A 12,613-nucleotide genomic window follows, 5' to 3' on the forward strand; every position below is an offset into this window, starting at 1 on the left:
CCACCATTTTACATTTGACCTGGGAGCCAAATCCCTGCTGTTCCCTCAAGACTGGCTCTCATAATGGGGTCTTCTTAGCAGGCTGGGGATGATTCTGGTATTTAAAGGTACTTTGTTTCCCATACAATATGACCCCTAAACACAAATTAACCATTTCATTTGGTATTAAATCAAAGGTTCACAAATCTGTTCTAATGCTGGAAGGGTCCAAAGGAGGAGTTAGTACTTTCTACTAATGAAAGAAAGAAAGAAAGAAAGAAAGAAAGAAAGAAAGAAAGAACGAACAAAACCCAGATGGTAGACAGATAAGCTAGTGTTGCATGTATCTTTTGACTGAAGAGGTTTGGCTGTCCTTGCCTTTCTCTTGCTCCATGTTACCTCAGGTTTTCCCCTATACGTCCTCAAGATTTCCAGTCCCCAAGCCAGACTCACATCCTGCAGCTGACGGCATATGGAAATAACCTCACTGAATTTCCATGTCTGACATGGAATGACTGAGGTGGGTCACAAACCACCATATCTGCAATGATGATCAATCTTCCTCCCTGTTCTTCATTACGTTCTCTTTGGTTCATATGGTCCTACTTCTGCTTTCTCACTAAAGCTTCATTTGCTGCTACTCCAACATGCTTGTCTGAGACCCTGACCCTTCTTAGCTCCTGCCAGCCCTTTTTCTCCAATAGCAGTGGGCTGCCCCTCTACGTGGCAACTTTTTTTAGGTACAACTTTTTCTGGTAATTGGGTGGAGTCCAGCTCTAAATTGGATGGCCCTCCTAGGAAGAGGAAGCAACTAGCATGTGGTTTCAAATACAACCACTATCTAGAGACTGACTGCCCTGCCTCATTCACTTCTAAGTCTGCTCTCCCCTCCTCCCACCTTAATGATATTAGCTGTATGAAATTAAATTTGCCCATTCTTTCAAACACCATTACTTTTTTTCTGAGTCAGACCAATAAATCAAGTTAGTTTCCCTAGCCCAAATTTTTCCCCTTCCCCATCTGCTGAGATCACCAACATTCTCCATAAAAACACAAAAATTATTTCATAATACTCATCACCTGATGAATGGATACATATAATGTTGTATATCTATACAATGTAATAGTACTTGTCGATAAAAAACTTACATGTGTTCCAATTAAAAAAAAAAAACAGGCAAAGGATCTGAATAGACATTTTTCCAAAGAAATACAAATGGTCAACAAATACATGAAAAGACGTTCAATATCATTAGCCACAATTAATGGAGGTGCAAATCAAAACCACAATGGGATACTACCTCATACCCATTAGGATGTCTACTGTTACACAACAGAAAATCCTGGCAAGCATGTGGAGAGATTGGAATGTTTATAGTTGCCAAAGGGAAATAAAGATGGTGCAGCTCCTTTGGAAAGCAGTTTGTCATGTCCCCAAAAGGTTAAACATGGGGTTACCATATGACCCTGCAATTACACCCTAGGTATATACCCAAGAGAAATTAAAACATATGTTCATACAAAGACTTGTGCACAAATGTTCATAACAGCATTATTCGTAACAGCTGAAAAATAGAAACAACCCAAATACCCATCAACTGTATATATCCATAAAATAGAATTTTATTTGGAATTTGAAAGTATTGATATAGGTTACAGCGTGGATAAACTCTGAAAAAATGCGAAGTGAAAGAAGTCAGTCACTTGGGGTGAACAGATAGAATTGATTTTAGCAAACTGCAAAGCTAAACACCTGGCCTGTGTTAGCCTCATACAGGTACGATAGCCCCAAGAGACCCTGCCTAAAATAGCCAACCGGTCAGCCAGCTGGCCTCTTGCTCTTTCTTTTGGACAGCTCTAACCTACAATATATTGCATGGAATATTATTTTTCAATGCAGAACTATAAAGATTCCTGTTGGAAATGTGCAGTATTGCATCACAAAAGAAAAATAAAACAGAAAGAAATTAAAAATAAGATATAGTTCCTGATTTTGTTTTCCGTGATGGATATGAAGCCCTTGCAAGAATAAACAGTGACTTGGGATTTAGCATCACCATTACATCAGTCATTAATAAGGGCTGAATTAATGAATGAATAAACTCACGTTATAATCACATTGTGGATTGATGAATGTATTCAGTTTTTCCAGACTGGTTAAATTGATCTAGTTATAAAATTGCACAACTCAAGGAATATGACTTGTATTCTATACAAATGACACCTGGATTTGTGCAGAATGGAAAATCTGATTTATCTAACAGCTCTTCTAGAATGGTAGTGGAACTTGGAACCTCAAAGGAAAAATGGGTCCTCATATCCTATCTTTCCTCTTACTTCACCTAAAGTAGTAGGATTGTACCATGTATCTTACTTCACTTCCTGAAACCTGAAGTCCCTATAGTACTCATTATTGACAAGTCAATTGTGTCGATGCCTATTCAAGATGCCAGAGAGATTTAGGCTATCTTTGGCTCTTATGGAATCATATTCATTGATAGCTATGTTAACATTGTAATAGCCAGTTAACTTAATTGTCTATGGCTGGTATTCACCATGATGTGATAGCTTACACGTTACTGATTTTTAGGTGAGGATCTAAATCGAATCCATTTTATGGATTCACATCCAGTTTGGTTGCCATGTCTTAAACCCGCTCTTTCGGCATGGGGGAAGATGGGACCAAACACCTAATTAGCCCATAAAGTGCAAATAACATGGTAGAACAGAACTTCTAAAAGTCATGATTCCCTTTCCTGGGAGACATGGTTATTGACCATGGTAAACATGAAGAAATTTTATACACACACACACACACACACACACACACAAAGTTATTTTCTATATATAGTGATATATATATTACATATATATATTACATATATATATGTTACATATATATATAAGGATATATATATTACATATATATATATTCTTATGTATACAATGTATGTGTGTATATATGTAAGAATATATTTGTGTATGTATCACAGAAAATATATACATATACACAAGGGATCCATAAAGCCTAGATATATTGATAATATGTTCTATTTTTTATAGATTGAAAGTATCACTGATAAGATTACATTCTTCTAAGCATTACCAAGACTTTTCTAGTTAAGAAAAATATTTGATTTTCCTAATCACCAAATTGTTCACTGTTTCTATTTGTAATTTCCAGGATGACTTATCTCCCTAATGATTCATTTACTATAAGGAATCTCTCCAATTCTTTCTATATAAGACAGTTCTAAAAGTCATATCAGAAAGCATATTAGTATGAGGGGCGCCTGGGTGTCTCAGTCAGGTTAAGCATCCGCCTTCAGCTCAGGTCATGACCTCAGGATTTTGGGATGGAGCCCTGCATCAGGCTCTCTGCTCAGTGGGAAGTCTGCTTCTCTCTCTCCCTCTGCCTGCTGCTCTGCCTCCTTGTGCTCGCTCCCTCTGTCAAATAAATAAGTAAAATCTTAAAAAAAAAAAAAAGCATATTAGTATGAAATGGATCTTTTTTCCACATAGCAATAAAACTACCATTAGGCCTAATTTCTCTGATCATGAATTTAACAACAAAATGATTCAGAATTAAAAACTAATGAATACTAAAATCTCTACAATCACTTAAAATAAGATTATGTTCTAAATTCTATAAAATGACAAAAATAGGACGTGGGGTACATACACCCTGAAGTTTATAGCAGCGTTATCAACAATAGCCAAACTATGGATGAGCACATCAATTATTCAAGGGATCTCAAAATACTAGGTACATATACAGCAGCATATTACAACTCTATTATATTGCTGTATCATAATGACTTATTTAAAACAAATAATCCAGCTTAATAGCCATTGCGCTAATTATACATGATTCAAGGAATAATTTTATTTGCATTCTTACGATTCAGAAGGAGTTGGGAGGAGTAATGCTTTGCCAAATTCTTAATAAAACTGCTTAGGGAAGTTTGAGTGGATATTCCTTTTTCTCCTGATAAGTTTTTCTGAAGCAAGAAGTCTTCAAAATCATCGAACAGTCCTGACAAGCAGATATTTGTTAAGATTCTCCCATATGCCAGACACGGTACAAAGCCATGAGGACACACCGTTGAATAATACACAGCCCCGCCCAGGAGGGATTCATGGTTCCGTGGGGGAGACAGATGCAGAAGCAGTTGATTTCCACACAGGCATGAGCTAGCAGGAGGGACTATGGAACACGGGGCAGCTGGCGTTTTGAGAAAAGAGAAGATCCGTGAAATGAGTCTTAAATTCAAGATGGAGAGGAGGTAGTGGGATGAAGAAGTGGAATGTAGGAGAGATATTTCAAAGACAGGGTGCCCTGGCCGGTGCTCAAAGATAGAGCCTGTGCTTAGAGGGTAGAGCCTCTGCGGTGTTTACCTATTTCAGGTCCTTATTAAGAAACATAGTTCATTCAATAAAATGCGTACTCAGTGTTTTATGATGCATCGGGCAATGTTCTAGATGCTCCAAATACAGCAATGAACAAAACACAAAATCTCCAACTTTACGAGCTTACCCTCTAGTAGGGAAACACATAAAAATGGAATAAACAAATACCCATTATAATGGCAGATAGTGATGAGTGTCATAAAGGGGGGAAAACAGAGTAAGAGACGGAGAGGCAGGGTGCTATTTTAGATGGGTGGAGGTGGTCAGGGAAATCCTCTCGAGGTGGTTTGGAGCAGAGGGAAGTTAGGGGGCAAGCTGTGTGCATATCTAGGGAATAGCTAGACAGCGTTTCAGACAGAAAGGCTCTGAGGCAGGACCTTGGCTGGGTACATTTAAACATAGGCAAGAAGGCCAAAATGGCTGGAGTACACAGATGAGGGAAAGGACGACAGGAAATAAGTTGGTGGGGGTGGCCAGAGGCTCACTTCCATAGAGCCTTTATCTTGACCAAATCTGTTTTTTCTACCTCCCAGTTCTGTAGCTCTACTGTGGTCCCCAGAACTCCTTGCAGTTAGAGGCATGCAGCCATAAGAAAGAGTTCTGACTCCCAGCGAATGGTGGAAGTGCTATCTACCACTTCCAGACTTACTCACATGAACGCCCCGCACGCCTCTCTCTTCTATTGATTTCATGGGGGACTACAAGGCCCTGGGAAGTCTTGGGCCTCTGACTAACCACACAAAGACTGACCACTGATTAGGAACATTTACTTGGGATTTTTTTTTTTTTTTCCATAAGCACAAACTTCAGTTAACTCTGCTAAGCCACCAAGATTTAGGTACGTTACAGCAGTCATTGACTCTCACTAATACAGCTTTGCTGGCTGGTGGCGTTTGAGAAAAAGGCATCTATTGAATTTGATATTTGAGTCCATTTTCTTTTCTTCATTCTTTATCTTATATCCACCACCCCTCAAATTAGGAAAACTTTAAAGAAGCAAAGTGGCCATAGAAGATCAGTCTGATGGTTCTTTTGTTGTTGTTGTTTGTTTTTTTAAGATTTTATTTCTTTATGAGAGAGAGAGAGCACACAAGCAGGGGGAGGGGCAGAGGGAGAGGGAGAAGCAGACTCTCTGCTGAGCAGGGACCCTCAACACTGGACTCGATCCCAGGACCCTGAGATCATTCCCTGAGCCGAAGGCAGACCCTTAACCGACTGAGCCACCCAGGCGCCCCCAAAGGCTTTTGTTTTTAAGAGAGGGGAGATAGTTACCCTTCTTTGCATAGCGTTGCTGAGGGATGTGGCCATGAACTTCAAGGCTTGTAGGAATCATCAGGTTCAGCCTTTTTCCCACAACAAACCCTAAATGATCCCCTAATTCTTTCCCTGCCCAGTTTCAAGAGGAATGGCAGGAGAGATCAGAAGTGTAGAAAAAGAAAACCTAGTTAGTTATTAAACAGAACTGAAGTTTAGACCACCTCATTTATAAATAACAAAAGTGTATATGAGAAAAGGACTGCGTATTGGAGAATTTGGCTCAATAATTAATTTACCTTAAAATTTATATAATAATTCAGATGTAAACATGTGGCTATTTTTAGAGTTCCCAACAGCATTTTAAATATTTTTTTTTCTCCTTGTAGGAACATTCCTGTAGTTTTTTAACTCTCTTATCTTTCTGAAATATCACTACTAAGACACTCATTATTTCACTGTTTTTTAATTAAGCATATTCTCTGCTTCTGGCACTATTCTAGGTGCTAGCAATATAAAACTTCTGCTCTTGGGGACGCCTGGATGGCTCAGTCAGTGAAGCATCTGCCTTTGGCTCAGGTCTCGATCTCAGGGTCCTGGGATTGAGCCCTGCATCAGGCTCCTGGCTCAGTGGGGGTCTGCTTCTCTCTCTCCTTCTTCTCCCTCTGCCCCTCTACTCTGCTTGTGCTCATGCTCTCACTCTCTCTCAAATAAATAAGTAAAATCTTGAAAAAAAGTAAAAGTTCTGCTCTCACAGAGCTTGGGGAAGAAATGAAATTTGATTACAGTATAACTTAGCTTGGTGTTACTTATATTAGTTTCTACAGTTGCTATGTTAAGAAATTACCACAAATTTAGCTTAAAACCACACAAATTTAATCTTACAGTTCTGGGGATTAGAAGTCTAAAATGAGATTTAGGGGACTAAAATCAAGGTATTGGCAGGGCCAGCTCCTTCTGGGGTCCCTCGGGGAGAATCTGGTCCTTGTCCCTTCCAGCTTCTAGAGGTTCCTGGCATTCCTCTCCTGGCAGCCAAATCACTCCAAACTCTGTTTCTATCATCACAGTACCTTCTCCTCTGTATGGCTTCTCATCCTTCTTAGAAGGACCCTTGTGATTTTATTGGGCCTCCCAGGGTAATCCCGCCATCCCAAGTTTATTAATTTAATCGCATCAGAAAGTCCCTGTGCCACGCAAGGTAACATATTCACAGATTCTAGGGATTAGGATGTGGACATCTTCGTGAGGGGGCACACTTGTCAGCCTGCCACACTTTTTCAGTATTTGAAACCAAAGAACTTACTTCCTTTGTCAACGTGCACTTGCAGCTTTTTCAGTTTATCCTTCTCAGCCCAGCTCACTGAACCATGAGTGTGTTTTGTGAACTAATGTGATTTGAATGAGGCACGTCACTGAGCCCACACACATGGCTTGCTTGTTTCAGGACAGTACTTCCCTAAAGCCATGACTCCATGTCATGATCTTATCCGTTGTATGACAGACCATGAGTTCCTTGAGAGCAGAGCTCATATTTTATCCATTTCCTCATCCCTTATGCCTAACATCACACAGTAAGTGTTCAGGAAATATTTGTCATTTTAAATCAAATGTTTATTGATGCCAAACTCATTTTATTTTCATGAAACCCACATTTCTTTCTATTTCTTTCTCTATTAGTTATATCAGTCTCTAAACCACATCCAGGTTTGAAACTGTGATTATTTATATCAGGGGTCTACAAACTATGGCCCTTGGGCCAAATCCAGCTACCACCTGTTTCTGGTGTAATTAGAACATTGAAAAGTGGAGTAGTTGTGACATTGTGACAGAGACTTCATGGACTACAAAGCCTAAAGTATTTACTCGTTTGCCCTTTACAAAACATGGTTGCGAGCTGTTGACTTATGTGGTAATGCCCAACAAGTCATCTCCTGGGGTGGGAAAGATTTCTGTCCATACTACTTTCTTAAATGTGGCCTCGTCTCACAGATTCTTCCCCATCTCCTCCTCAATCCCCACTTAGACCAATCCCCACCTGTTGTCGAAACCTTCTTAAGTCTTAAGTTGTGATCTTCTCTAGGCTTTCACGTAGATTTTCCGTGTAGAGACAAGAACTTCAGCAGATCCTACCTGCAGGTTCCTGCAGCTTTTCCGGGCTCATTAAAGGAGAGGATGCCCAATGGGCAAAAAGGCCCAAAAATGGCATTGTGGAAAACAGAGAAAATTAGGCAAAGGGGTAAGAATAAAGTACTTACTGGTTTTCTATTGTCCTTTTAGTGATTTTAAAGTGTATTGCCTAGCAACAAAATAATCAATAATAAGAGAAGAAAAATCTATGAAGCATGGAGTGGTATCTTGTGTTTCGTCTTTTACCTAAAATTATATATATATATATATATAATATGAAAATGAGTACAGCACAACGTTGCTTGGTAAGAAAGACCTCTCTTATTCTGGACTCACTGAGTGCATTACTGACCACACAGGTTAAGATGGATGAGATCAAATATTTTTTGTTTTTGTTTTTTGAAAGCTTTTATTTATTTGTTTCAGATAATGAGCATGAGAGAGCACGAGCAGGGGGAGGGGCAGACGGAGAGGGTGAAGCAGGCTCCTGGCTGAACAGAGGAGTCCAATGCAGGGTTTGATTCCAGGATCCTGAGTTCACGACCTGAGCTGAAGGCAATCACTTAACCAACTGAACCACCCAGGCGCCCCAAGATCAAAGGGTTTAAAATGTTTCTTTTTCTGAAGCCTCCCCAGATTCTGGCTGGAAGAGCTGGTCTCCTCAACCTCTACACTGTCTTTGGATGAAGACATAAAACCGATGATATCCAACTCGGATATTTCCTAATATTCTACTGACCTGATGACAGAGAAATCTAAGCTTTCACAGGGCTTCCTGAAGTGGACAGACACCTCTTTGATGTTTAACTTTAGCACTTTAAGCACGCCTGCAAGCCTTGGGACATGTGGGACACATTGTAGCCAGGGGCTACAAAATCACATTAACAACTACCAAGTGCATCAAGAAAAACGAGCTCCTCCCAAACCTGAGCCACCTGACCACCGCACAAAGAGGTGAGAAGACAACAAAAGTTATCTCAGGGTGAGAATGGTCTGTCGGGGTGACACAGGGCAGAGTAATCATTTCTGTGGGGGGTTTTGGTATTTTCTTCTCTGTTTGTAGCAACACAGATTAATTTTGTAACTTATAAGATCTTTTAATACCACTCCTCCCCAAGATTACAAATAGTCATAGATGAGCCTGGTAATGGGTATTTAAAAATTCTGAAGTCTAGAAATATTTCAGTTAACCAAAATTTGATGAAAATAATAGAGTGCACATGCATCACACCGAGATACTTACAGACGTGTGCGTATGTTTGCCCCCACCTCTCTCTCTCTGTTGATCGTCTACCTATGTATTGCTCTATAGCAAATGGCCAGAACAGTTATTGCCAAAAATGTATAGTTTTAAAAATATAATTACAATAGTGACGACATCTGTAAAGGACAGTGTGAATAGTAACAATATTTCCTTTTATATGTTGCTTCATAACTGAGTCCTGGAAAATCAAAACAATACATTTTTTACTTACAGATTACAATGTATATACTCGTCACCTTTTTGTCCACGATGGCTCATTATAGTCTTTGAGAATAAATGTGCCACTCCTATTAGGGTAAAGATGAGAGTTTAATTCGTCACTATCATAGGAAAAAGATACTGGATTCAGAATACTAGTTTTACACAAATTTTATATATACACCAACTCAATCAATAGTCTCACCCAAAACATAAAGCCTAATTCCTTTTGAGTAATATCTCCATGTCACAAGATTGTTGAACAACCCTGGACAAGATTGAAGAGTCCATGTTAATATGAAGAGGGTCAGTTTTTATTGCTGGAAGAATCAACATAATTATGTAATATTTTACAAAGTTAAGAAACAGTAACAAATCTCTGATCTTTTGAGTCTCTGTCTATACCTTGTTCTAACCTAGAAACTATTCCGCTGACAGCTCATGTTTAAATCTTATTAGGTATACACTTAAAATTATGCCAAAACTCCACCCCGCCAACCACACTATCACCCTCATCACCTCCTACATTCCTTCTATCTTACTTAGTATTTCTAAAACCTTTTTAATCTTATTGTTTCCTTCTCCCACTCTATCCCATAGTTAGTACTTATTTTTGCTCCACTTTTTGGATTGAATATTATTCTGATTAAGAAGTGTCAAGATTCAATCTCCAAATTTTCCTTTGCTCAAACATCTCCTAAGCCCACTCAAATGCTTATCTCACCAGGGTCCCCAAATGCCCTGCTGAGTTTTGAGAGTCGAGTAATGTGGATTCCACTATTTTTCTTATTGAAAATGTTGACTACAGGTTAGGTAAAAAGCACGACTCAACACAAGTCTCATTTTGGCCTTCTCCAATTCTTCTTTGTTATGGGGGCCCTAACAATAGGAGGTGAGCAAAGCATCTCCAACTGCCAGAGCAGGCGCCATCTCTCCGAGGTTGGGCACCATTTCCACACCTCCAGTTTAGATGTCATACAGTGAGAGCATGGGGACTGTAAAGTGGAGTAGGATCTGAGGAGAGGAATGTGTAAAGACCACCTGGCTCTGTGGAGAGGCGAGTGAAAGCAATCTCGTTCCTTAACTTACCTGTTAAGTCACATTTTGTTGACTTACCTGTTCACTGACCTGTTAGGCAAATTCTGGGCTTCTCAGACGCACCATCTGTAAAGGGAGCATCATGAGATCCATCTGGTATGTTTGTCATGAGACTGGGTGTCATGTATGTAAAGCGCACAGCACAGTACCTAACACGTAAGTGGAACTCACGTAATGGCAGTTTGTGTTGTTAGTTTTTACTTTGGAGAGATTCCTGCTTATCAATGAATTGAGAAAGAGTTAAGTTTTTCGGAGACACTGGCAAACACATCCTTATCCTGCAGTATCAAGTGAATGTGAGAGGAGTTTCAAGGGCTTGGCTGTGACAAGATGTGTTTTCCAGCACACAGTTGGAAAGCCATCAGCATCACACCCACTCAATGCTTTTCTCACTGACTCTCCAAACACCCTGCCACGTCTGAGAGTCTACTAATATGGGTCTCACGGTTTTTTCTGTTGAAAGCATAGGGCTCGTGGGTCTTAGTTTGGGCAGAGATGAGATACCTTAAACAATAAACATTTGTTTCTCACAGTTCTGGAGGCTGGGAAATCCAAGACCAAGGTGCCGGCAGATTCAATGTCTGGTGAGGGCCTGTTTCCTGGTTCCCAGACAGCTATCTTCCTGCTGTATCCTTCCACTGTGGAGAACGCAAGAAGGCTCTGTGGGGTCCTTCGTATAAGCGCATTAATCCCATTTGCGAGGTGCCTTTATGACCCAGTTGCCTTCCAAAGTCACCATCTCTTAATACCATTACATTGGGGATTAAGATTTCAGCATACGAATTTTAGCGGAAAAAAACATTCAGTCCACTGCAGATAGGTTAAGTAAAAAGTACAGCTAAAAGCAATGGTGTCTTTCTCTTGGTCCATTAAGTACTACTTGCTCCTTCCCTAGGACATGTTTTCTTTTTTAGCTAAAGAGTGACATAGAGCTATGCACCAAGGCACCTGATAACCTCTACTTTTCAGCTGGAGTACTAGGCTGTACTTATGACATCTGCCCCAAACGCAAAATATGGCTCTGTTCCTTCGTGTGCAACAGGAAGGGAGACGTGAGAAGAGGTTAGTGTGTTTTCTTTGAAAGGCCAATTAATTAGGTGGCCATCATTAACTCAAGGAATTTAGGAATGGCTTGAGGATCTTCATTTTTAAATAGTTTTACTCACTTCATTTGGAGAAAGTTACTTACACAGGACTTTGTCTGAGAGACAAAGAGGTGAAAGAGCCATTGAGTCCTCAGTAGTTGGCCTTACTTTCCCAGGTCCTGCTACAGAGAGCTTGTTGACTTCTGATGACAGTGGGGGTAAGGGAGAAACACCACTGGATTCTGTTTTCCCTCTGACAACGCATATGACTTCAGACAACTCAAAGTCTATCTGGGTCTCACAATTTTCATCTAGAAAATATGGGAGTTGGACTAGATGACTGCATTCCTTCTAGTCCTAACATTATATCAACATCGTTATTTGAATTATTGTTCTGATCCTTCACATCCTCCAGGGACTCTGGGTGGAGGAAATGAAAACTGGACAGGAAGTTAGGAGTCCTGCTCTCTTACTGGCTAAGTGGGGTGATAATGGCTACCACTCTCTGGGCCTCAACCTTCTTTTCTGAAATGGGGTTCAGTGGAGAGCAAAGCAGGCATCTTTCTTGCCCACAGAGCAGGGCTGAGGGGCATGAGCAAAAGAGCATAGAGCAGATGATGTCAAGATTCTTTCCACCTCTTAAATTCTCTGAGTTATCTTAGACATTTTTGTCTACCATTACTCAAGCAAAGCTAAAGTGAGAGGATTTTATGGAATCTAAATTCCTGTTTTTTGTTCTGTTAGGTTTTTTTTTTTTTTTAAAGACTGACTAGTAAGAAGAACACAATTCCTAAAAGTATTTTAAAAATCCAGTGTCCTGATAATATAGATTTCTTATAAGCCAAGGAATCAAAATGATTTATAGAAAAACAGGATTTAGCCACAAAATTATTTTCTTTCTCAACTATATTGAGTGCATGAGTTTACTGAGCAACACTTAACATTACTTCAAATTCTTGCCCTTATTTGTTAAGAACAACAAAGGGCAGAAAAACCCACATTGTGGTACTGTATATTATTAACCTTACAGATTGCTATTTCTGAGAATTACAGGGGAAAATTCATCTTAATGATTAAAGAAATGCAGTGCATTGCCCTTTACCATGGGGTAATTTGTATGAATGTGATTAACTGCCCTTCCCAACTCAGAAAATCCTGCAGGTTAGAGAGGACATGCCACTGTTTTCTGTTTAGTAGA

Source organism: Ursus arctos, unplaced genomic scaffold (assembly GCF_023065955.2).
Source record: "Ursus arctos isolate Adak ecotype North America unplaced genomic scaffold, UrsArc2.0 scaffold_9, whole genome shotgun sequence".
NCBI classification, from domain to species: domain Eukaryota; kingdom Metazoa; phylum Chordata; class Mammalia; order Carnivora; family Ursidae; genus Ursus; species Ursus arctos.